The sequence below is a fragment of the Heterodontus francisci genome, unplaced genomic scaffold, assembly GCF_036365525.1.
Source record: "Heterodontus francisci isolate sHetFra1 unplaced genomic scaffold, sHetFra1.hap1 HAP1_SCAFFOLD_979, whole genome shotgun sequence".
Classification (NCBI taxonomy): Eukaryota; Metazoa; Chordata; class Chondrichthyes; order Heterodontiformes; family Heterodontidae; genus Heterodontus; species Heterodontus francisci.
Window position 1 is genome coordinate 4,859 of NW_027141411.1, and position 21,807 is coordinate 26,665.

A 21,807-nucleotide genomic window follows, 5' to 3' on the forward strand; every position below is an offset into this window, starting at 1 on the left:
GTGTGATTATCGAGGGACAGTGTGATAGCCGGGGGACAGTGTGATTATCGAGGGACAGTGTGATACCCGGGGGACAGTGTGATACCCGGGGGACAGTGTGATACCTGGGGGACAGTGTGATTATCGAGGGACAGTGTGATACCCGGGGGACAGTGTGATACCCGGGGGTCAGTGTGATAGCCGGGGGACAGTGTGATACCCGGGGGACAGTGTGATACCCGGGGGTCAGTGTGATAGCCGGGGGACAGTGTGATAGCCGGGGGACAGAGTGATACCCGGGGGTCAGTGTGATACCCGGGGGGACAGTGTGATACCCGGGGGTCAGTGTGATAGCCGGGGGACAGTGTGATGACCGGGGGACAGTGTGATACCCGGGGGACAGTGTGATAGCCGGGGGACAGTGTGATAGCCGGGGGACAGTGTGATACCCGGGGGACAGTGTGATACCCGGGGGACAGTGTGATTATCGAGGGACAGTGTGATACCCGGGGGTCAGTGTGATACCCGGGGGACAGTGTGATTATCGAGGGACAGTGTGATACCCGGGGGACAGTGTGATACCCGGGGGACAGTGTGATACCCGGGGGACAGTGTGATACCCGGGGGACAGTGTGATACCTGGGGGACAGTGTGATACCCGGGGGACAGTGTGATTATCGAGGGACAGTGTGATACCCGGGGGACAGTGTGATACCCAGGGGACAGTGTGATACCCGGGGGACAGTGTGATACCCGGGGGACAGTGTGATACCCGGGGGTCAGTGTGATACCCGGGGGACAGTGTGATAGCCGGGGGACAGTGTGATAGCCGGGGGACAGTGTGATACCCGGGGGACAGTGTGATACCCGAGGGACAGTGTGATATCCGGAGGACAGTGTGATTATCGGGGGACAGTGTGATACCCGGGGGACAGTGTGATACCCGGGGCACAGTGTGATTATCGGGGGACAGTGTGATACCCGGGGGTCAGTGTGATACCCGGGGGACAGTGTGATTACCGGGGGACAGTGTGATACCCGGGGGTCAGTGTGATACCCGGGGGACAGTGTGATACCCGGGGGACAGTGTGATTATCGGGGGACAGTGTGATTATCGGGGGACAGTGTGATACCCGAGGGACAGTGTGATATCCGGAGGACAGTGTGATTACCGGGGGACAGTGTGATACCCGGGGGTCAGTGTGATACCCGGGGGACAGTGTGATTACCGGGGGACAGTGTGATACCCGGGGGGACAGTGTGATACCCGGGGGACAGTGTGATACCCGGGGGACAGTGTGATACCCGGGGGACAGTGTGATTACCGGGGGACAGTGTGATACCCGGAGGACAGTGTGATACCCGGGGCACAGTGTGATACCCGGAGGACAGTGTGATACCCGGGGGACAGTGTGATACCCGGGTGTCAGTGTGATACCCGGGGGGACTGTGAGATACCCGGGGGACAGTGTGATACCCGGGGGTCAGTGTGATACCCGGGGGACAGTGTGATACCCGGGGGACAGTGTGATACCCGGGGGGACAGTGTGATACCCGGGGGTCAGTGTGATAGCCGGGGGACAGTGTGATAGCTGGGGGACAGTGTGATACCCGGGGGACAGTGTGATTACCGGGGGACAGTGTGATACCCGGGGGACAGTGTGATACCCGGGGGACAGTGTGATTATCGAGGGACAGTGTGATACCCAGGGGACAGTGTGATACCCGGGGGTCAGTGTGATTACCGGGGGACAGTGTGATACCCGGGGGACAGTGTGATACCCGGGGGACAGTGTGATTATCGAGGGACAGTGTGATACCCAGGGGACAGTGTGATACCCGGGGGTCAGTGTGATAGCCGGGGGACAGTGTGATACCCGGGGGGACAGTGTGATACCCGGGGGTCAGTGTGATACCCGGGGGACAGTGTGATACCCGGGGGACAGTGTGATACCCGGGGGACAGTGTGAGACCCGGGGGACAGTGTGATAGCCGGGGGACAGTGTGATACCCGGGGGTCAGTGTGATACCCGGGGGACAGTGTGATACCCGGGGGACAGTGTGAGACCCGGGGGACAGTGTGATTACCGGGGGGACAGTGTGATTACCGGGGGACAGTGTGATTATCGAGGGACAGTGTGATACCCGGGGGTCAGTGTGATACCCGGGGGACAGTGTGATAGCCGGGGGACAGTGTGATTACCGGGGGACAGTGTGATACCCGGGGGACAGTGTGATACCCGGGGGACAGTGTGATACCCGGGGGACAGTGTGATTACCGGGGGACAGTGTGATACCCGGGGGACAGTGTGATACCCGGGGGACAGTGTGATTATCGAGGGACAGTGTGATACCCGGGGGACAGTGTGATACCCGGGGGACAGTGTGATACCCGGGGGTCAGTGTGATACCCGGGGGACAGTGTGATTACCGGGGCACAGTGTGATTATCGGGGGACAGTGTGATACCCGGGGGACAGTGTGATACCCGGGGGGACAGTGAGATACCCGGGGGTCAGTGTGATACCCGGGGGTCAGTGTGATACCCGGGGGTCAGTGTGATAGCCGGGGGACAGTGTGATAAACGGGGGTCAGTGTGATACCCGGGGGTCAGTGTGATAGCCGGGGGACAGTGTGATACCCGGGGGTCAGTGTGATACCCGGGGGACAGTGTGATACCCGGGGGTCAGTGTGATACCCGGGGGTCAGTGTGATACCCGGGGGACAGTGTGATTACCGGGAGACAGTGTGATACCCGGGGGACAGTGTGATTACCGGGGGACAGTGTGATACCCGGGGGTCAGTGTGATACCCGGGGGACAGTGTGATACCCGGGGGACAGTGTGATTACCGGGGGACAGTGTGATTACCGGGAGACAGTGTGATACCCGGGGGACAGTGTGATTATCGAGGGACAGTGTGATACCCGGGGGACAGTGTGATTATCGAGGGACAGTGTGATACCCGGGGGACAGTGTGATTACCGGGGGTCAGTGTGATACCCGGGGGACAGTGTGATACCCGGGGGACAGTGTGATTATCGAGGGACAGTGTGATACCCGGGGGACAGTGTGATTACCGGGGGACAGTGTGATACCCGGGGGACAGTGTGATTACCGGGAGACAGTGTGATACCCGGGGGACAGTGTGATTACCGGGGGACAGTGTGATACCCGGGGGTCAGTGTGATACCCGGGGGACAGTGTGATACCCGGGGGACAGTGTGATACCCGGGGGACAGTGTGATACCCAGGGGACAGTGTGATAGCCGGGGGTCAGTGTGATTACCAGGGGACAGTGTGATACCCGGGGGTCAGTGTGATAGCCGGGGGACAGTGTGATAGCCGGGGGACAGTGTGATACCCGGGGGGACAGTGTGATACCCGGGGGTCAGTGTGATTACCGGGAGACAGTGTGATTACCGGGGGACAGTGTGATACCCGGGGGACAGTGTGATTACCGGGAGACAGTGTGATACCCGGGGGGACAGTGTGATACCCGGGGGTCAGTGTGATAGCCGGGGGACAGTGTGATACCCGGGGGACAGTGTGATACCCGGGGGACAGTGTGATTACCGGGGGACAGTGTGATACCCGGGGGTCAGTGTGATACCCGGGGGGACAGTGTGATACCCGGGGGTCAGTGTGATAGCCGGGGGACAGTGTGATACCCGGGGGACAGTGTGATTACCGGGGGACAGTGTGATACCCGGGGGGACAGTGTGATACCCGGGGGTCAGTGTGATACCCGGGGGTCAGTGTGATAGCCGGGGGACAGTGTGATACCCGGGGGACAGTGTGATACCCGGGGGACAGTGTGATACCCGGGGGTCAGTGTGATAGCCGGGGGACAGTGTGATACCCGGGGGACAGTGTGATACCCGGGGGACAGTGTGATTATCGAGGGACAGTGTGATACCCGGGGGACAGTGTGATACCCGGGGGACAGTGTGATTACCGGGGGACAGTGTGATTATCGAGGGACAGTGTGATACCCGGGGGACAGTGTGATAGCCGGGGGACAGTGTGATTATCGAGGGACAGTGTGATACCCGGGGGACAGTGTGATACCCGGGGGACAGTGTGATACCCGGGGGACAGTGTGATTACCGGGGGACAGTGTGATACCCGGGGGACAGTGTGATTATCGAGGGACAGTGTGATACCCGGGGGACAGTGTGATACCCGGGGGACAGTGTGATTACCGGGGGACAGTGTGATACCCGGGGCACAGTGTGATACCCGGGGGTCAGTGTGATACCCGGGGGACAGTGTGATACCCGGGGGACAGTGTGATTATCGAGGGACAGTGTGATACCCGGGGGACAGTGTGATTATCGAGGGACAGTGTGATACCCGGGGGACAGTGTGATTATCGAGGGACAGTGTGATACCCGGGGGACAGTGTGATACCCGGGGGTCAGTGTGATACCCGGGGCACAGTGTGATTATCGAGGGACAGTGTGATACCCGGGGGACAGTGTGATACCCGGGGGTCAGTGTGATTATCGAGGGACAGTGTGATACCCGGGGGTCAGTGTGATACCCGGAGGACAGTGTGATACCCGGGGGACAGTGTGATACCCGGGGGACAGTGTGATACCCGGGGGGACAGTGTGATACCCGGGGGACAGTGTGATTACCGGGGGACAGTGTGATACCCGGGGGACAGTGTGATACCCGGGGGTCAGTGTGATACCCGGGGGACAGTGTGATATGCGGGGGAAAGTGTGATACCCGGGGGACAGTGTGATTACCGGGGGACAGTGTGATACCCGGGGTACAGTGTGATTACCGGGGGTCAGTGTGATACCCGGGGGACAGTGTGATACCCGGGGACAGTGTGATACCCGGGGGACAGTGTGATACCCGGGGGACAGTGTGATTACCGGGGGTCAGTGTGATACCCGGGGGACAGTGTGATACCCGGGGACAGTGTGATACCCGGGGGACAGTGTGATACCCGGGGGACAGTGTGATTACCGGGGGACAGTGTGATTACCGGGGGACAGTGTGATACCCGGGGGACAGTGTGATACCCGGGGGACAGTGTGATTACCGGGGGACAGTGTGATACCCGGGGGACAGTGTGATTATCGAGGGACAGTGTGATACCCGGGGGACAGTGTGATACCCGGGGGGACGGTGTGATACCCGGGGGACAGTGTGATACCCGGGGGTCAGTGTGATACCCGGGGCACAGTGTGATTATCGAGGGACAGTGTGATACCCGGGGGTCAGTGTGATACCCGGGGCACAGTGTGATTATCGAGGGACAGTGTGATACCCGGGGGACAGTGTGATACCCGGGGGGACAGTGTGATACCCGGGGGTCAGTGTGATACCCGGGGCACAGTGTGATTATCGAGGGACAGTGTGATACCCGGGGGACAGTGTGATACCCGGGGGGACAGTGTGATACCCGGGGGACAGTGTGATACCCGGGGGTCAGTGTGATTACCGGGAGACAGTGTGATACCCGGGGGACAGTGTGATACCCGGGGGACAGTGTGATTACCGGGGGACAGTGTGATACCCGGGGGTCAGTGTGATACCCGGAGGACAGTGTGATTATGGAGGGACAGTGTGATACCCGGGGGACAGTGTGATTACCGGGGGTCAGTGTGATACCCGGGGGACAGTGTGATACCCGGGGGTCAGTGTGATACCCGGGGCACAGTGTGATTATCGAGGGACAGTGTGATACCCGGGGGACAGTGTGATACCCGGGGGACAGGGTGATGACCGGGGGACAGTGTGATACCCGGGGGACAGTGTGATTATCGAGGGACAGTGTGATACCCGGGGGACAGTGTGATACCCGGGGACAGTGTGATACCCGGGGACAGTGTGATTATCGAGGGACAGTGTGATTATCGAGGGACAGTGTGATACCCGGGGGACAGTGTGATACCCGGGGGACAGTGTGATACCCGGGGTCAGTGTGATACCCGGGGGACAGTGTGATACCCGGGGGTCAGTGTGATACCCGGGGGACAGTGTGATACCCGGGGGACAGTGTGATACCCGGGGGACAGTGTGATACCCGGGGGTCAGTGTGATACCCGGGGGACAGTGTGATACCCGGGGGACAGTGTGATTATCGAGGGACAGTGTGATACCCGGGGGACAGTGTGATACCCGGGGGACAGTGTGATACCCGGGGGTCAGTGTGATACACGGGGGACAGTGTGATACCCGGGGGGACAGTGTGATTATCGAGGGACAGTGTGATTATCGAGGGACAGTGTGATACCCGGGGGACAGTGTGATACCCGGGGGTCAGTGTGATACACGGGGGACAGTGTGATACCCGGGGGACAGTGTGATACCCGGGGGTCAGTGTGATACCCGGGGGACAGTGTGATACCCGGGGGTCAGTGTGATACCCGGGGGACAGTGTGATACCCGGGGGACAGTGTGATACCCGGGGGGACAGTGTGATTATCGAGGGACACTGTGATACCCGGGGGGACAGTGTGATACCCGGGGGGACAGTGTGATAGCCGGGGGTCAGTGTGATAGCCGGGGGACAGTGTGATACCCGGGGGTCAGTGTGATTATCGAGGGACAGTGTGATACCCGGGGGACAGTGTGATACCCGGGGGGACAGTGTGATTATCGAGGGACACTGTGATACCCGGGGGGACAGTGTGATACCCGGGGGGACAGTGTGATAGCCGGGGGTCAGTGTGATAGCCGGGGGACAGTGTGATACCCGGGGGTCAGTGTGATAGCCGGGGGACAGTGTGATACCCGGGGGACAGTGTGATACCCGGGGGTCAGTGTGATACACGGGGGACAGTGTGATACCCGGGGGACAGTGTGATACCCGGGGAGACAGTGTGATTATCGAGGGACAGTGTGATACCCGGGGGACAGTGTGATTACCGGGGGACAGTGTGATACCCGGGGGACAGTGTGATACCCGGGGGACAGTGTGATTATCGAGGGACAGTGGGATACCCGGGGGACAGTGTGATACCCGGGGGACAGTGTGATTACCGGGGGACAGTGTGATACCCGGGGGTCAGTGTGATTATCGAGGGACAGTGTGATACCCGGGGTCAGTGTGATACCCGGGGGACAGTGTGATACCCGGGGGACAGTGTGATACCCGGGGGACAGTGTGATACCCGGGGGACAGTGTGATACCCGGGGGACAGTGTGATACCCGGGGGACAGTGTGATACCCGGGGGTCAGTGTGATACACGGGGGACAGTGTGATACCCGGGGGACAGTGTGATACCCGGGGGGACAGTGTGATTATCGAGGGACAGTGTGATACCCGGGGGACAGTGTGATTACCGGGGGACAGTGTGATACCCGGGGGACAGTGTGATACCCGGGGGACAGTGTGATTATCGAGGGACAGTGGGATACCCGGGGGACAGTGTGATACCCGGGGGACAGTGTGATTACCGGGGGACAGTGTGATACCCGGGGTCAGTGTGATACCCGGGGGACAGTGTGATACCCGGGGGACAGTGTGATACCCGGGGGTCAGTGTGATACCCGGGGGTCAGTGTGATACCCGGGGGACAGTGTGATACCCGGGGGACAGTGTGATACCCGGGGGACAGTGTGATACCCGGGGGACAGTGTGATACCCGGGGGTCAGTGTGATACCCGGGGGACAGTGTGATTATCGAGGGACAGTGTGATACCCGGGGTCAGTGTGATACCCGGGGGACAGTGTGATACCCGGGGGACAGTGTGATACCCGGGGGTCAGTGTGATACCCGGGGGACAGTGTGATACCCGGGGGACAGTGTGATACCCGGGGTCAGTGTGATACCCGGGGGACAGTGTGATACCCGGGGGACAGTGTGATACCCGGGGGTCAGTGTGATACCCGGGGGACAGTGTGATACCCGGGGGACAGTGTGATACCCGGGGGTCAGTGTGATTATCGAGGGACAGTGTGATACCCGGGGGTCAGTGTGATACCCGGGGGACAGTGTGATTATCGAGGGACAGTGTGATACCCGGGGGACAGTGTGATACCCGGGGGACAGTGTGATACCCGGGGGTCAGTGTGATTATCGAGGGACAGTGTGATACCCGGGGGACAGTGTGATACCCGGGGGACAGTGTGATACCCGGGGGTCAGTGTGATTATCGAGGGACAGTGTGATACCCGGGGGACAGTGTGATACCCGGGGGACAGTGTGATACCCGGGGGTCAGTGTGATAGCCGGGGGACAGTGTGATACCCGGGGGAAAGTGTGATACCCGGGGGTCAGTGTGATAGCCGGGGGACAGTGTGATACCCGGGGGACAGTGTGATACCCGGGGGACAGTGTGATACACGGGGGACAGTGTGATACCCGGGGGACAGTGTGATAGCCGGGGGTCAGTGTGATAGCCGGGGGACAGTGTGATACCCGGGGGACAGTGTGATTATCGAGGGACAGTGTGATACCCGGGGGACAGTGTGATACCCGGGGCACAGTGTGATACCCGGGGGGACAGTGTGATTATCGAGGGACAGTGTGATTATCGAGGGACAGTGTGATTACCGGGGGACAGTGTGATACCCGGGGGACAGTGTGATTATCGAGGGACAGTGTGATACCCGGGTGTCAGTGTGATACCCGGGGGTCAGTGTGATACCCGGGGGACAGTGTGATTATCGAGGGACAGTGTGATACCCGGGGGTCAGTGTGATACCCGGGGGACAGTGTGATTATCGAGGGACAGTGTGATACCCGGGTGTCAGTGTGATACCCGGGTGTCAGTGTGATACCCGGGTGTCAGTGTGATACCCGGGGGGACTGTGAGATACCCGGGGAGACAGTGTGATACCCGGGGCACAGTGTGATTACCGGGGGACAGTCTGATTCCCGGGGGGACAGTGTGATTATCGAGGGACAGTGAGATACCCGGGGGTCAGTGTGATACCCGGGGGACAGTGTGATACCCGGGGGACAGTGTGATACCCGGGGGACAGTCTGATACCCGGGGGACAGTCTGATACCCGGGGGTCAGTGTGATACCCGGGGGACAGTGTGATTACCGGGGGACAGTGTGATTATCGAAGGACAGTGAGATACCCGGGGGTCAGTGTGATACCCGGGGGACAGTGTGATACCCGGGGGACAGTCTGATACCCAGGGGTCAGTGTGATACCCGGGGGACAGTGTGATACCCGGGGGTCAGTGTGATAGCCGGGGGACAGTGTGATACCCGGGGGACAGTGTGATACCCGGGGGACAGTGTGATACCCGGGGGTCAGTGTGATTACCGGGAGACAGTGTGATACCCGGGGGTCAGTGTGATACCCGGGGGTCAGTGTGATACCCGGGGGTCAGTGTGATTACCGGGAGACAGTGTGATACCCGGGGGACAGTGTGATTACTGGGAGACAGTGTGATACCCGGGGGTCAGTGTGATACCCGGGGGTCAGTGTGATACCCGGGGGACAGTGTGATTATCGAGGGACAGTGTGATACCCGGGGGACAGTGTGATACCCGGGGGACAGTGTGATACCCGGGGGTCAGTGTGATTATCGAGGGACAGTGTGATACCCGGGGGACAGTGTGATACCCGGGGGACAGTGTGATACCCGGGGGTCAGTGTGATTATCGAGGGACAGTGTGATACCCGGGGGACAGTGTGATACCCGGGGGACAGTGTGATACCCGGGGGTCAGTGTGATAGCCGGGGGACAGTGTGATACCCGGGGGACAGTGTGATACCCGGGGGACAGTGTGATACCCGGGGGTCAGTGTGATAGCCGGGGGACAGTGTGATACCCGGGGGACAGTGTGATACACGGGGGACAGTGTGATACCCGGGGGACAGTGTGATAGCCGGGGGTCAGTGTGATAGCCGGGGGACAGTGTGATACCCGGGGGACAGTGTGATACCCGGGGGACAGTGTGATTATCGAGGGACAGTGTGATACCCGGGGGACAGTGTGATACCCGGGGGTCAGTGTGATACACGGGGGACAGTGTGATACCCGGGGGACAGTGTGATACCCGGGGCACAGTGTGATACCCGGGGCACAGTGTGATACCCGGGGGGACAGTGTGATTATCGAGGGACAGTGTGATACCCGGGTGTCAGTGTGATACCCGGGTGTCAGTGTGATACCCGGGGGGACTGTGAGATACCCGGGGAGACAGTGTGATACCCGGGGCACAGTGTGATTACCGGGGGACAGTCTGATTCCCGGGGGGACAGTGTGATTATCGAGGGACAGTGTGATTACTGGGGGACAGTGTGATACCCGGGGGTCAGTGTGATACCCGGGGGACAGTGTGATTATCGAGGGACAGTGTGATACCCGGGTGTCAGTGTGATACCCGGGTGTCAGTGTGATACCCGGGGGGACTGTGAGATACCCGGGGAGACAGTGTGATACCCGGGGCACAGTGTGATTACCGGGGGACAGTCTGATTCCCGGGGGGACAGTGTGATTATCGAGGGACAGTGAGATACCCGGGGGTCAGTGTGATACCCGGGGGACAGTGTGATACCCGGGGGACAGTCTGATACCCGGGGTACAGTCTGATACCCGGGGGTCAGTGTGATACCCGGGGGACAGTGTGATTACCGGGGGACAGTGTGATTATCGAAGGACAGTGAGATACCCGGGGGTCAGTGTGATACCCGGGGGACAGTGTGATACCCGGGGGACAGTGTGATACCCGGGGGACAGTGTGATACCCGGGGGACAGTCTGATACCCGGGGGTCAGTGTGATACCCGGGGGCAGTGTGATACCCGGGGGACAGTGTGATTACCGGGGGACAGTGTGATACCCGGGGTACAGTGTGATTACCGGGGGACAGTGTGATTACCGGGGGACAGTGTGATACCCGGGGGACAGTGAGATACCCGGGGGTCAGTGTGATACCCGGGGGACAGTGTGATTACCGGGGGACAGTGTGATACCCGGGGGGACAGTGTGATACCCGGGGGACAGTGTGATTATCGAGGGACAGTGAGATACCCGGGGGTCAGTGTGATTACCGGGGGACAGTGTGATACCCGGGGGGACAGTGTGATACCCGGGGGACAGTGTGATTATCGAGGGACAGTGAGATACCCGGGGGTCAGTGTGATACCCGGGGGTCAGTGTGATACCCGGGGTACAGTGTGATGACCGGGGGACAGTGTGATTACCGGGGGACAGTGTGATACCCGGGGGTCAGTGTGATACCCGGGGGTCAGTGTGATACCCGGGGGGACAGTGTGATACCCGGGGGGACAGTGTGATACCCGGGGGTCAGTGTGATACCCGGGGGTCAGTGTGATTACCGGGAGACAGTGTGATACCCGGGGGACAGTGTGATTACCGGGGGACAGTGTGATACCCGGGGGGACAGTGTGATACCCGGGGGTCAGTGTGATACCCGGGGGTCAGTGTGATACCCGGGGGACAGTGTGATACCCGGGGGACAGTGTGATACCCGGGGGTCAGTGTGATTACCGGGAGACAGTGTGATACCCGGGGGTCAGTGTGATACCCGGGGGACAGTGTGATTACCGGGGGACAGTGTGATACCCGGGGGGACAGTGTGATACCCGGGGGTCAGTGTGATACCCGGGGGGACAGTGTGATACCCGGGGGACAGTGAGATACCCGGGGGTCAGTGTGATACCCGGGGGTCAGTGTGATTACCGGGAGACAGTGTGATACCCGGGGGACAGTGTGATACCCGGGGGACAGTGTGATACCCGGGGGTCAGTGTGATACCCGGGGGACAGTGTGATTACCGGGAGACAGTGTGATACCCGGGGGACAGTGTGATTACCGGGGGACAGTGTGATACCCGGGGGGACAGTGTGATACCCGGGGGTCAGTGTGATACCCGGGGGTCAGTGTGATACCCGGGGGGACAGTGTGATACCCGGGGGGACAGTGTGATACCCGGGGGTCAGTGTGATGCCCGGGGGACAGTGTGATACCCGGGGGGACAGTGTGATACCCGGGGGACAGTGTGATTATCGAGGGACAGTGAGATACCCGGGGGTCAGTGTGATACCCGGGGGTCAGTGTGATACCCGGGGTACAGTGTGATTACCGGGGGACAGTGTGATTACCGGGGGACAGTGTGATACCCGGGGGTCAGTGTGATACCCGGGGGTCAGTGTGATACCCGGGGGGACAGTGTGATACCCGGGGGGACAGTATGATACCCGGGGGTCAGTGTGATACCCGGGGGTCAGTGTGATTACCGGGAGACAGTGTGATACCCGGGGGACAGTGTGATTACTGGGAGACAGTGTGATACCCGGGGGTCAGTGTGATACCCGCGGGTCAGTGTGATACCCGGGGGACAGTGTGATACCCGGGGGTCAGTGTGATTACCGGGGGACAGTGTGATACCCGGGGGTCAGTGTGATACCCGGGGGGACAGTGTGATACCCGGGGGTCAGTGTGATACCCGGGGGTCAGTGTGATTACCGGGAGACAGTGTGATACCCGGGGGACAGTGTGATACCCGGGGGACAGTGTGATACCCGGGGGTCAGTGTGATACCCGGGGGACAGTGTGATACCCGGGGGACAGTGTGATACTCGAGGTCAGCGTGATACCCGGGGGGACAGTGTGATACCCGGGGGGACAGTGTGATACCCGGGGGACAGTGTGATACCCGGGGGGACAGTGTGATACCCGGGGGACAGTGTGATACCCGGGCGGAGAGTGTGATACCCGGGGGTCAGTGTGATACCCGGGGGACAGTGTGATACCCGGGGGACAGTGTGATAGCCGGGGGACAGTGTGATACCCGGGGGGACAGTGTGATACCCGGGCGGACAGTGTGATACCCGGGGGTCAGTGTGATACCCGGGGGTCAGTGTGATTACCGGGAGACAGTGTGATACCCGGGGGACAGTGTGATTACCGGGGGACAGTGTGATACCCGGGGGACAGTGTGATACCCGGGGGACAGTGTGATGACCGGGGGACAGTGTGATACCCGGGGGACAGTGTGATACCCGGGGGGTCAGTGTGATGACCGGGGGACAGTGTGATACCCGGGGGACAGTGTGATACCCGGGGGGTCAGTGTGATACCCGGTGGTCAGTGTGATACCCGGGGGACAGTGTGATAGCCGGGGGACAGTGTGATACCCGGGGGGACAGTGTGATACCCGGGCGGACAGTGTGATACCCGGGGGTCAGTGTGATACCCGGGGGTCAGTGTGATACCCGGGGGACAGTGTGATTACCGGGGGACAGTGTGATACCCGGGGGACAGTGTGATACCCGGGGGACAGTGTGATACCCGGGGGACAGTGTGATGACCGGGGGACAGTGTGATACCCGGGGGACAGTGTGATACCCGGGGGACAGTGTGATACCCGGGGGGTCAGTGTGATGACCGGGGGACAGTGTGATACCCGGGGGACAGTGTGATACCCGGGGGGTCAGTGTGATACCCGGGGGACAGTGTGATACCCGGGGGACAGTGTGATACCCGGGGGTCAGTGTGATACCCGGGGGGACAGTGTGATTACCGGGGGACAGTGTGATACCCGGGGGTCAGTGTGATACCCGGGGGTCAGTGTGATACCCGGGGGACAGTGTGATACTCGAGCTCAGCGTGACGTCAATCAGGATATCTTGGCGTCTTTTGTGGAGGTGTTGATTTTTGTGATGGGGAACCCAGTTTAATAACCAACATGGACACATCACTCACCTCGCCAGCAAGCTGTCTGAACATTGCCTTAAAATTTTCATCAACGTCATCCTCGCTGATTTCTTCCTGAAACACGAGAGTGAGAAATCAGCAAAATCAGAGTGCAGGCCGAGAGCGAGGGAAATAAAGCAGATGGAGATTGAGAAATCAGAGAATTTCCATAGAACGAGAAAAAGGTCAGAAGAAGACAACAGAGCATGAATGAGATATCAACAACAGCTCCAAGTAAATGAGAAATCAGAGACAAATCATAGCATGAGGGGAAATTCAGAGTGGGAGGAGGCAGTATGAGAGAGCAATCAGCGAGTGAGCAAGAGAAATCTGAGTGAGAGGATGGAATCAGTGAGCATGAGAGTGGAATCTAAGAGAAAAAGTGAAAACAGAATGTCAGGGAGTGTGAGAGTGAAATCAGCGAGTGTGAGTGAAATCAGCGAGTGTGAGATCAGTGAATGTGAGTGAAATCAGCGAGTGTGAGATCAGTGAATGTGAGAGAAATCAGCAAGTGTGAGATCAGTGAATGTGAGTGAAATCAGCGAGCCAGTGAAATCAGCAAGTGTGAGATCAGTGAATGTGAGTGAAATTAGCAAGTGTGAGATCAGTGAATGTGAGAGAAATCATCAAGTGTGTGATCAGTGAATGTGAGTGAAATCAGCGAGCCAGTGAAATCAGCAAGTGTGAGATCAGTGAATGTGAGTGAAATTAGCAAGTGTGTGATCAGTGAATGTGAGTGAAATCAGCGAGCCAGTGAAATCAGCAAGTGTGAGATCAGTGAATGTGAGAGAAATCAGCAAGTGTGAGATCAGTGAATGTGAGAGAAATCAGCAAGTGTGAGATCAGTGAATGTGAGAGAAATCAGCGAGCCAGTGAAATCAGCAAGTGTGAGATCAGTGAATGTGAGAGAAATCAGCAAGTGTGAGATCAGTGAATGTGAGAGAAATCAGCAAGTGTGAGATCAGTGAATGTGAGAGAAATCAGCAAGTGTGAGATCAGTGAATGTGAGTGAAATCAGCGAGCCAGTGAAATCAGCAAGTGTGAGATCAGTGAATGTGAGTGAAATTAGCGAGTGTGAGATCAGTGAATGTGAGAGAAATCATCAAGTGTGTGATCAGTGAATGTGAGTGAAATCAGCAAGTGTGAGATCAGTGAATGTGAGAGAAATCAGCGAGCCAGTGAAATCAGCAAGTGTGAGATCAGTGAATGTGAGTGAAATTAGCAAGTGTGTGATCAGTGAATGTGAGTGAAATCAGCGAGCCAGTGAAATCAGTGAATGTGAGTGAAATCAGCGAGCCAGTGAAATCAGCAAGTGTGAGATCAGTGAATGTGAGAGAAATCAGCAAGTGTGAGATCAGTGAATGTGAGTGAAATCAGCAAGTGTGAGATCAGTGAATGTGAGAGAAATCAGCAAGTGTGTGATCAGTGAATGTGAGTGAAATCAGCAAGTGTGAGATCAGTGAATGTGAGTGAAATCAGCAAGTGTGAGATCAGTGAATGTGAGAGAAATCAGCAACTGTGTGATCAGTGAATGTGAGTGAAATCAGCAAGTGTGAGATCAGTGAATGTGAGTGAAATCAGCAAGTGTGAGATCAGTGAATGTGAGTGAAATCAGCAAGTGTGAGATCAGTGAATGTGAGTGAAATCAGCGAGCCAGTGAAATCAGCAAGTGTGAGATCAGTGAATGTGAGAGAAATCAGCAAGTGTGAGATCAGTGAATGTGAGTGAAATCAGCAAGTGTGAGATCAGTGAATGTGAGAGAAATCAGCAAGTGTGTGATCAGTGAATGTGAGTGAAATCAGCAAGTGTGAGATCAGTGAATGTGAGTGAAATCAGCAAGTGTGTGATCAGTGAATCTGAGTGAAATCAGCGAGCCAGTGAAATCAGCAAGTGTGAGATCAGTGAATGTGAGTGAAATCAGCAAGTGTGAGATCAGTGAATGTGAGTGAAATCAGCAAGTGTGTGATCAGTGAATGTGAGAGAAATCAGCAAGTGTGAGATCAGTGAATGTGAGTGAAATCAGCGAGCCAGTGAAATCAGCAAGTGTGAGATCAGTGAATGTGAGAGAAATCAGCAAGTGTGTGATCAGTGAATGTGAGAGGAATCAGCGAGTGTGTGATCAGTGAATGTGAGCGAAATCAGCAAGTGTGTGATCAGTGAATGTGAGAGAAATCAGCGAGTGTGTGATCAGTGAATGTGAGTGAAATCAGCGAGCCAGTGAATGTGAGTGAAATCAGCAAGTGTATGATCAGTGAATGTGAGTGAAATCAGCAAGCCAGTGAAATCAGCAAGTGTGAGAGCAGTGAATGTGAGAGAAATCAGCAAGTGTGTGATCAGTGAATGTGAGTGAAATCAGCGAGCCAGTGAAATCAGCAAGTGTGAGATCAGTGAATGTGAGTGAAATCAGCAAGTGTGTGATCAGTGAATGTGAGAGGAATCAGAATGTGAGTGAAAAATCGATGAGTGAGAGAGTGAAATCAGCAAGTGATCAGTGTGTAAGAAATCAGCAAGCCAGAGAGTAAAATCAGTGAGTGAGTGTGAAGTCTGCAAGTGAGGGATATCAGTGAGCAAGAAAGAAATCAGTGAGCATGAGTGATCAGTGAGTGAGCGAAAGTCAAATGGAATAAAATCAATGAGCGAGTGTAAAATCAGCGTGAGAAATATCATTGAGCAAAAGTGAAATCAGGGAGTGAATGTAAATTCAGCAAGTGTGAGAAATCAAAGAATGTGAGAGTAAAATCAGTGAGCGTGAAAGAAAAGTCAGTAAGCAAGTAAGCGGTCAGGGACCCGGAGCGGTCAGGGAACTGGAAGACTCAGGGAACGGGAGCGGTCAAGGAACGGGAGCGGTCAGCGAACCGGAGCGATCAGGCAACTGCAGCGGTCAGCGAACTGGAGAGGTCAGGGAACTGGAACGGTCGGTGAACGGGAATGGTCGGCGAACCGGAGCGGTCGGGGAACCAGAGCGGTCAGCGAACGGGAACCGGAAGCATCAGGGAACCGGAAGCATCAGGGAACGGCAGCGGTCAGGGAACGGCAGCCTTCAGGGAACCCGAGCAGCCAGGGAACCCGAGCGGCCAGGGAACGAGAACCGGAAGCGTCAGGGAACCGGAGCAGTCAGGGAGCGGGTACGGTCAGCGAATGGCAGCGGTCAGGGAACCGGAGAGATCAGGGAACCCGAGCGGTCAGCGAACAGGAACCGGAAGCGTCAGGGAACCGGAGCAGTCAGGGAGCGGGTACGGTCAGCGAATGGCAGCGGTCAGGGAACCGGAGAGATCAGGGAACCCGAGCGGTCAGCGAACAGGAACCGGAAGCGTCAGGGAACCGGAGCAGTCAGGGAGCGGGTACGGTCAGCGAATGGCAGCGGTCAGGGAACCGGAGAGATCAGGGAACCCGAGCGGTCAGCGAACAGGAACCGGAAGCGTCAGGGAACCGGAGCAGTCAGGGAGCGGGTACGGTCAGCGAATGGCAGCGGTCAGGGAACCGGAGAGATCAGGGAACCCGAGCGGTCAGCGAACAGGAACCGGAAGCGTCAGGGAACCGGAGCAGTCAGGGAGCGGGAACGGGAACGGTCAGCGAATGGCAGCGGTCAGGGAAGCGGAGAGGGAATTGAGTCATGGATGGAGTTGGAGTTTTGGGTCAAAAACCATTAGGCGTCTTTGGGATGCAGACGGAGGGCAAGAGGGCAGGGTCAGGAATCAGGGAGGCGGGGTCAGGGGCTTGGGAGGCGGGGTCGGGGGCAGGGGAGGCGGGGCCGGGGGCCGGGGAGGCGGGGCCGGGGGCAGGAGGCGGGGCCGGGAGGCAGGGCCGGGAGGCAGGGCCAGGTGCTGGGAGGCAGGGCCGGGAGTGAGGGCCGGGGGCTACTTGCCTCTTCCTCCAGATCGGCGGAGATCGGGTCATCCAACTCCCTGAAAGAGAGCAAACTCAGTCAGCCCGCACACTCGGTCTCAGCCCCCGCACGCCCGGTCTCAGCCCCCGCACACAGGGGGAGGGTTATGGATTCACAGTGTGACTAGCAGGAAAGCTCCTTACCCCGGATAGTGCTGAGCCCACTCTTTTCCCCGGATCGTGCCCACCCTTATCCCCGGATTGTGCTGAGCCCACTCTTTTCCCCGGATCGTGCCCACCCTTATCCCCGGATTGTGCTGAGCCCACTCTTTTCCCCGGATTGAGCTGAGCCCACTCTTTTCCCCGGATCGTGCCCACCCTTTTCCCCGGATTGTGCTGAGCCCACCCTTATCCCCGGATTGTGCTGAGCCCACTCTTTTCCCCGGATCGTGCCCACCCTTTTCCTCGGATTGTGCCCACCCTTTTCCTCGGATAGTGCCCACCCTTTTCCTCGGATAGTGCTGAGCCCACTCTTTTCCCCGGATCGTGCCCACCCTTTTCCTCGGATCGTGCTGAGCCCACCCTTTTCCCCGGATTGTGCTGAGCCCACTCTTTTTCCCGGATTGTGCTGAGCCCACCCTTTTCCCCGGATTGTGCTGAGCCCACTCTTTTCCTCGGATTGTGCTGAGCCCACTCTTTTCCCCGGATAGTGCTGAGCCCACTCTTTTCCCCGGATAGTGCTGAGCCCACTCTTTTCCCCGGATTGAGCTGAGCCCACTCTTTTCCCCGGATCGTGCCCACCCTTTTCCCCGGATTGTGCTGAGCCCACCCTTATCCCCGGATTGTGCTGAGCCCACTCTTTTCCCCGGATCGTGCCCAACCTTTTCCTCGGATTGTGCCCACCCTTTTCCTCGGATAGTGCCCACCCTTTTCCTCGGATAGTGCTGAGCCCACTCTTTTCCCCGGATCGTGCCCACCCTTTTCCTCGGATCGTGCTGAGCCCACCCTTTTCCCCGGATTGTGCTGAGCCCACTCTTTTTCCCGGATTGTGCTGAGCCCACTCTTTTCCCCGGATTGTGCTGAGCCCACTCTTTCCCCAGGATTGTGCTGAGCCCACCCTTTTCCCCGGATTGTGCTGAGCCCACTCTTTTCCTCGGATTGTGCTGAGCCCACCCTTTTCCCCGGATAGTGCTGAGCCCACTCTTTTCCCCGGATAGTGCTGAGCCCACTCTTTTCCCCGGATTGTGCTGAGCCCACTCTTTTTCCCGGATTGTGCTGAGCCCACTCTTTTCCATGGATAGTGCTGAGCCCACTCTTTTCCCCGGATTCTGCTGAGCCCACTCTTTTTCCCGGATTGTGCTGAGCCCACTCTTTTCCCCGGATTGTGCTGAGCCCACTCTTTTCCCCGGATTGTGCTGAGCCCACTCTTTTTCCCGGATTGTGCTGAGCCCACCCTTTTCCCTGGATTGTGCTGAGCCCACTCTTTTCCCTGGATTGTGCTGAGCCCACTCTTTTTCCCGGATTGTGCTGAGCCCACTCTTTTCCCCGGATTGTGCTGAGCCCACTCTTTTCCTCGGATTGTGCTGAGCCCACTCTTTTCCATGGATAGTGCTGAGCCCACTCTTTTCCCCGGATTCTGCTGAGCCCACTCTTTTTCCCGGATTGTGCTGAGCCCACTCTTTTCCCCGGATTGTGCTGAGCCCACTCTTTTCCCCGTATTGTGCTGAGCCCACTCTTTTTCCCGGATTGTGCTGAGCCCACCCTTTTCCCTGGATTGTGCTGAGCCCACTCTTTTCCCTGGATTGTGCTGAGCCCACTCTTTTTCCCGGATTGTGCTGAGCCCACTCTTTTCCCCGGATTGTGCTGAGTCCACTCTTTTTCCCGGATTGTGCTGAGCCCACTCTTTTCCCCGGATTCTGCTGAGCCCACTCTTTTCCATGGATAGTGCTGAGCCCACCCTTTTCCCCGGATTGTGCTGAGCCCACCCTTTTCCTTGGATTGTGCTTATCCCACTCTTTTTCCCGGATTGTGCTGAGCCCACTCTTTTCCCCGGATTGTGCTGAGCCCACTCTTTTCCATGGATAGTGCTTATCCCACTCTTTTTCCCGGATTGTGCTGAGCCCACTCTTTTCCCCGGATTCTGCTGAGCCCACTCTTTTCCATGGATAGTGCTGAGCCCACCCTTTTCCCCGGATTGTGCTGAGCCCACCCTTTTCCCCGGATTGTGCTGAGCCCACCCTTTTCCCCGGATAGTGCTGAGCCCACTCTTTTCCTCGGATTGTGCTGAGCCCACTCTTTTCCATGGATAGTGCTGAGCCCACTCTTTTCCCCGGATTGTGCTGAGCCCACTCTTTTCCCCGGATTGTGCTGAGCCCACTCTTTTCCTCGGATTGTGCTGAGCCCACTCTTTTCCCCGGATTGTGCTGAGCCCACTCTTTTCCTCGGATTGTGCTGAGCCCACTCTTTTCCATGGATAGTGCTTATCCCACTCTTTTTCCCGGATTGTGCTGAGCCCACTCTTTTTCCACGGATTGTGCTGAGCCCACCCTTTTCCCCGGATTGTGCTGAGCCCACCCTTTTCCCCGGATTGTGCTGAGCCCACTCTTTTCCCCGGATTGTGCTGAGCCCACTCTTTTCCCTGGATTGTGCTGAGCCCACTCTTTTCCCAGGATTGTGCTGAGCCCACCCTTTTCCCCGGATTGTGCTGAGCCCACTCTTTTCCCCGGATTGTGCTGAGCCCACCCTTTTTCCCGGATTGTGCTGAGCCCACTCTTTTCCTCGGATTGTGCTGAGCCCACCCTTTTCCCCGGATAGTGCTGAGCCCACTCTTTTCCCCGGATTGTGCTGAGCCCACTCTTTTCCCCGGATTGTGCTGAGCCCACTCTTTTCCCCGGATTGTGCTGAGCCCACTCTTTTCCTCGGATTGTGCTGAGCCCACTCTTTTCCCCGGATAGTGCTGACCCCACCCTTTTCCCCGGATTGTGCTCAGCCCACCCTTTTCCCTGGATTGTGCTGAGCCCACTCTTTTCCCAGGATTGTGCTGAGCCCACCCTTTTCCCCGGATTGTGCTGAGCCCACTCTTTTCCTCGGATTGTGCTGAGCCCACTCTTTTCCCCGGATTGTGCTGAGCCAACCCTTTTCCCCGGATTGTGCTGAGCCCACCCTTTTCCCCGGATTGTGCTGAGCCCACCCTTTTCCCCGGATTGTGCTGAGCCCACTCTTTTCCCAGGATTGTGCTGAGCCCACTCTTTTCCTCGGATTGTGCTGAGCCCACTCTTTTCCCCGGATTGAGCTGAGCCCACTCTTTTCCCCGGATCGTGCCCACTCTTTTCCCCGGATTGTTCTGAGCCCACTCTTTTCCCCGGATTGTGCTGAGCCCACTCTTTTTCCCGGATTGTGCTGAGCCCACTCTTTTCCCCGGATTGTGCTGAGCCCACTCTTTTTCCCGGATTGTGCTGAGCCCACTCTTTTTCCCGGATTGTGCTGAGCCCACTCTTTTCCCCGGATTGTGCTGAGCCCACCCTTTTCCCCGGATTGTGCTGAGCCCACTCTTTTTCCCGGATTGTGCTGAGCCCACTCTTTTCCCCGGATTGTGCTGAGCCCACTCTTTTCCTCGGATTGTGCTGAGCCCACTCTTTTCCCCGGATTGTGCTGAGCCCACTCTTTTCCCCGGATCGTGCCCACTCTTTTCCCCGGATTGTGCTGAGCCCACTCTTTTTCCCGGATTGTGCTGAGCCCACTCTTTTCCCCGGATTGTGCTGAGCCCACCCTTTTCCCCGGATTGTGCTGAGCCCACTCTTTTCCCCGGATTGTGCTGAGCCCACTCTTTTCCCCGGATTGAGCTGAGCCCACTCTTTTCCCCGGATCGTGCCCACTCTTTTCCCCGGATTGTGCTGAGCCCACTCTTTTTCCCGGATTGTGCTGAGCCCACTCTTTTCCCCGGATTGTGCTGAGCCCACCCTTTTCCCCGGATTGTGCTGAGCCCACTCTTTTCCCCGGATTGTGCTGAGCCCACTCTTTTCCCCGGATTGTGCTGAGCCCACCCTTTTCCTCGGATTGTGCTGAGCCCACCCTTTTCCTCGGATTGTGCTGAGCCCACTCTTTTCCCAGGATTGTGCTGAGCCCACTATTTTCCCCGGATTGTGCTGAGCCCACTCTTTTCCCCGGATTGTGCTGAGCCCACTCTTTTCCCCGGATTGTGCTGAGCCCACTCTTTTCCCAGGATTGTGCTGAGCCCACTCTTTTCCCCGGATTGTGCAGAGCCCACCCTTTTCCCCGGATTGTGCTGAGCCCACTCTTTTCCCCGGATTGTGCTGAGCCCACTCTTTTCCCCGGATTGAGCTGAGCCCACTC

General features: G+C 57.8%; 1 long non-coding RNA gene across 1 annotated transcript in view; it reads right to left on the reverse strand.

Annotated features, from left to right (window-relative positions):
• Window positions 1-13,636: 13,636 nt before the first annotated feature.
• LOC137363352 (uncharacterized) overlaps window positions 13,637-21,807 on the reverse strand; it is a 52,059-nt gene continuing 43,888 nt past the window's right edge. The window contains exons 2-3 of the long non-coding RNA XR_010972777.1: window positions 17,495-17,534; window positions 13,637-13,704 (exon numbers count right to left, since the gene is read on the reverse strand). This is a non-coding gene — a long non-coding RNA (uncharacterized lncRNA). The remainder of the gene's footprint in view (window positions 13,705-17,494; window positions 17,535-21,807) is intronic.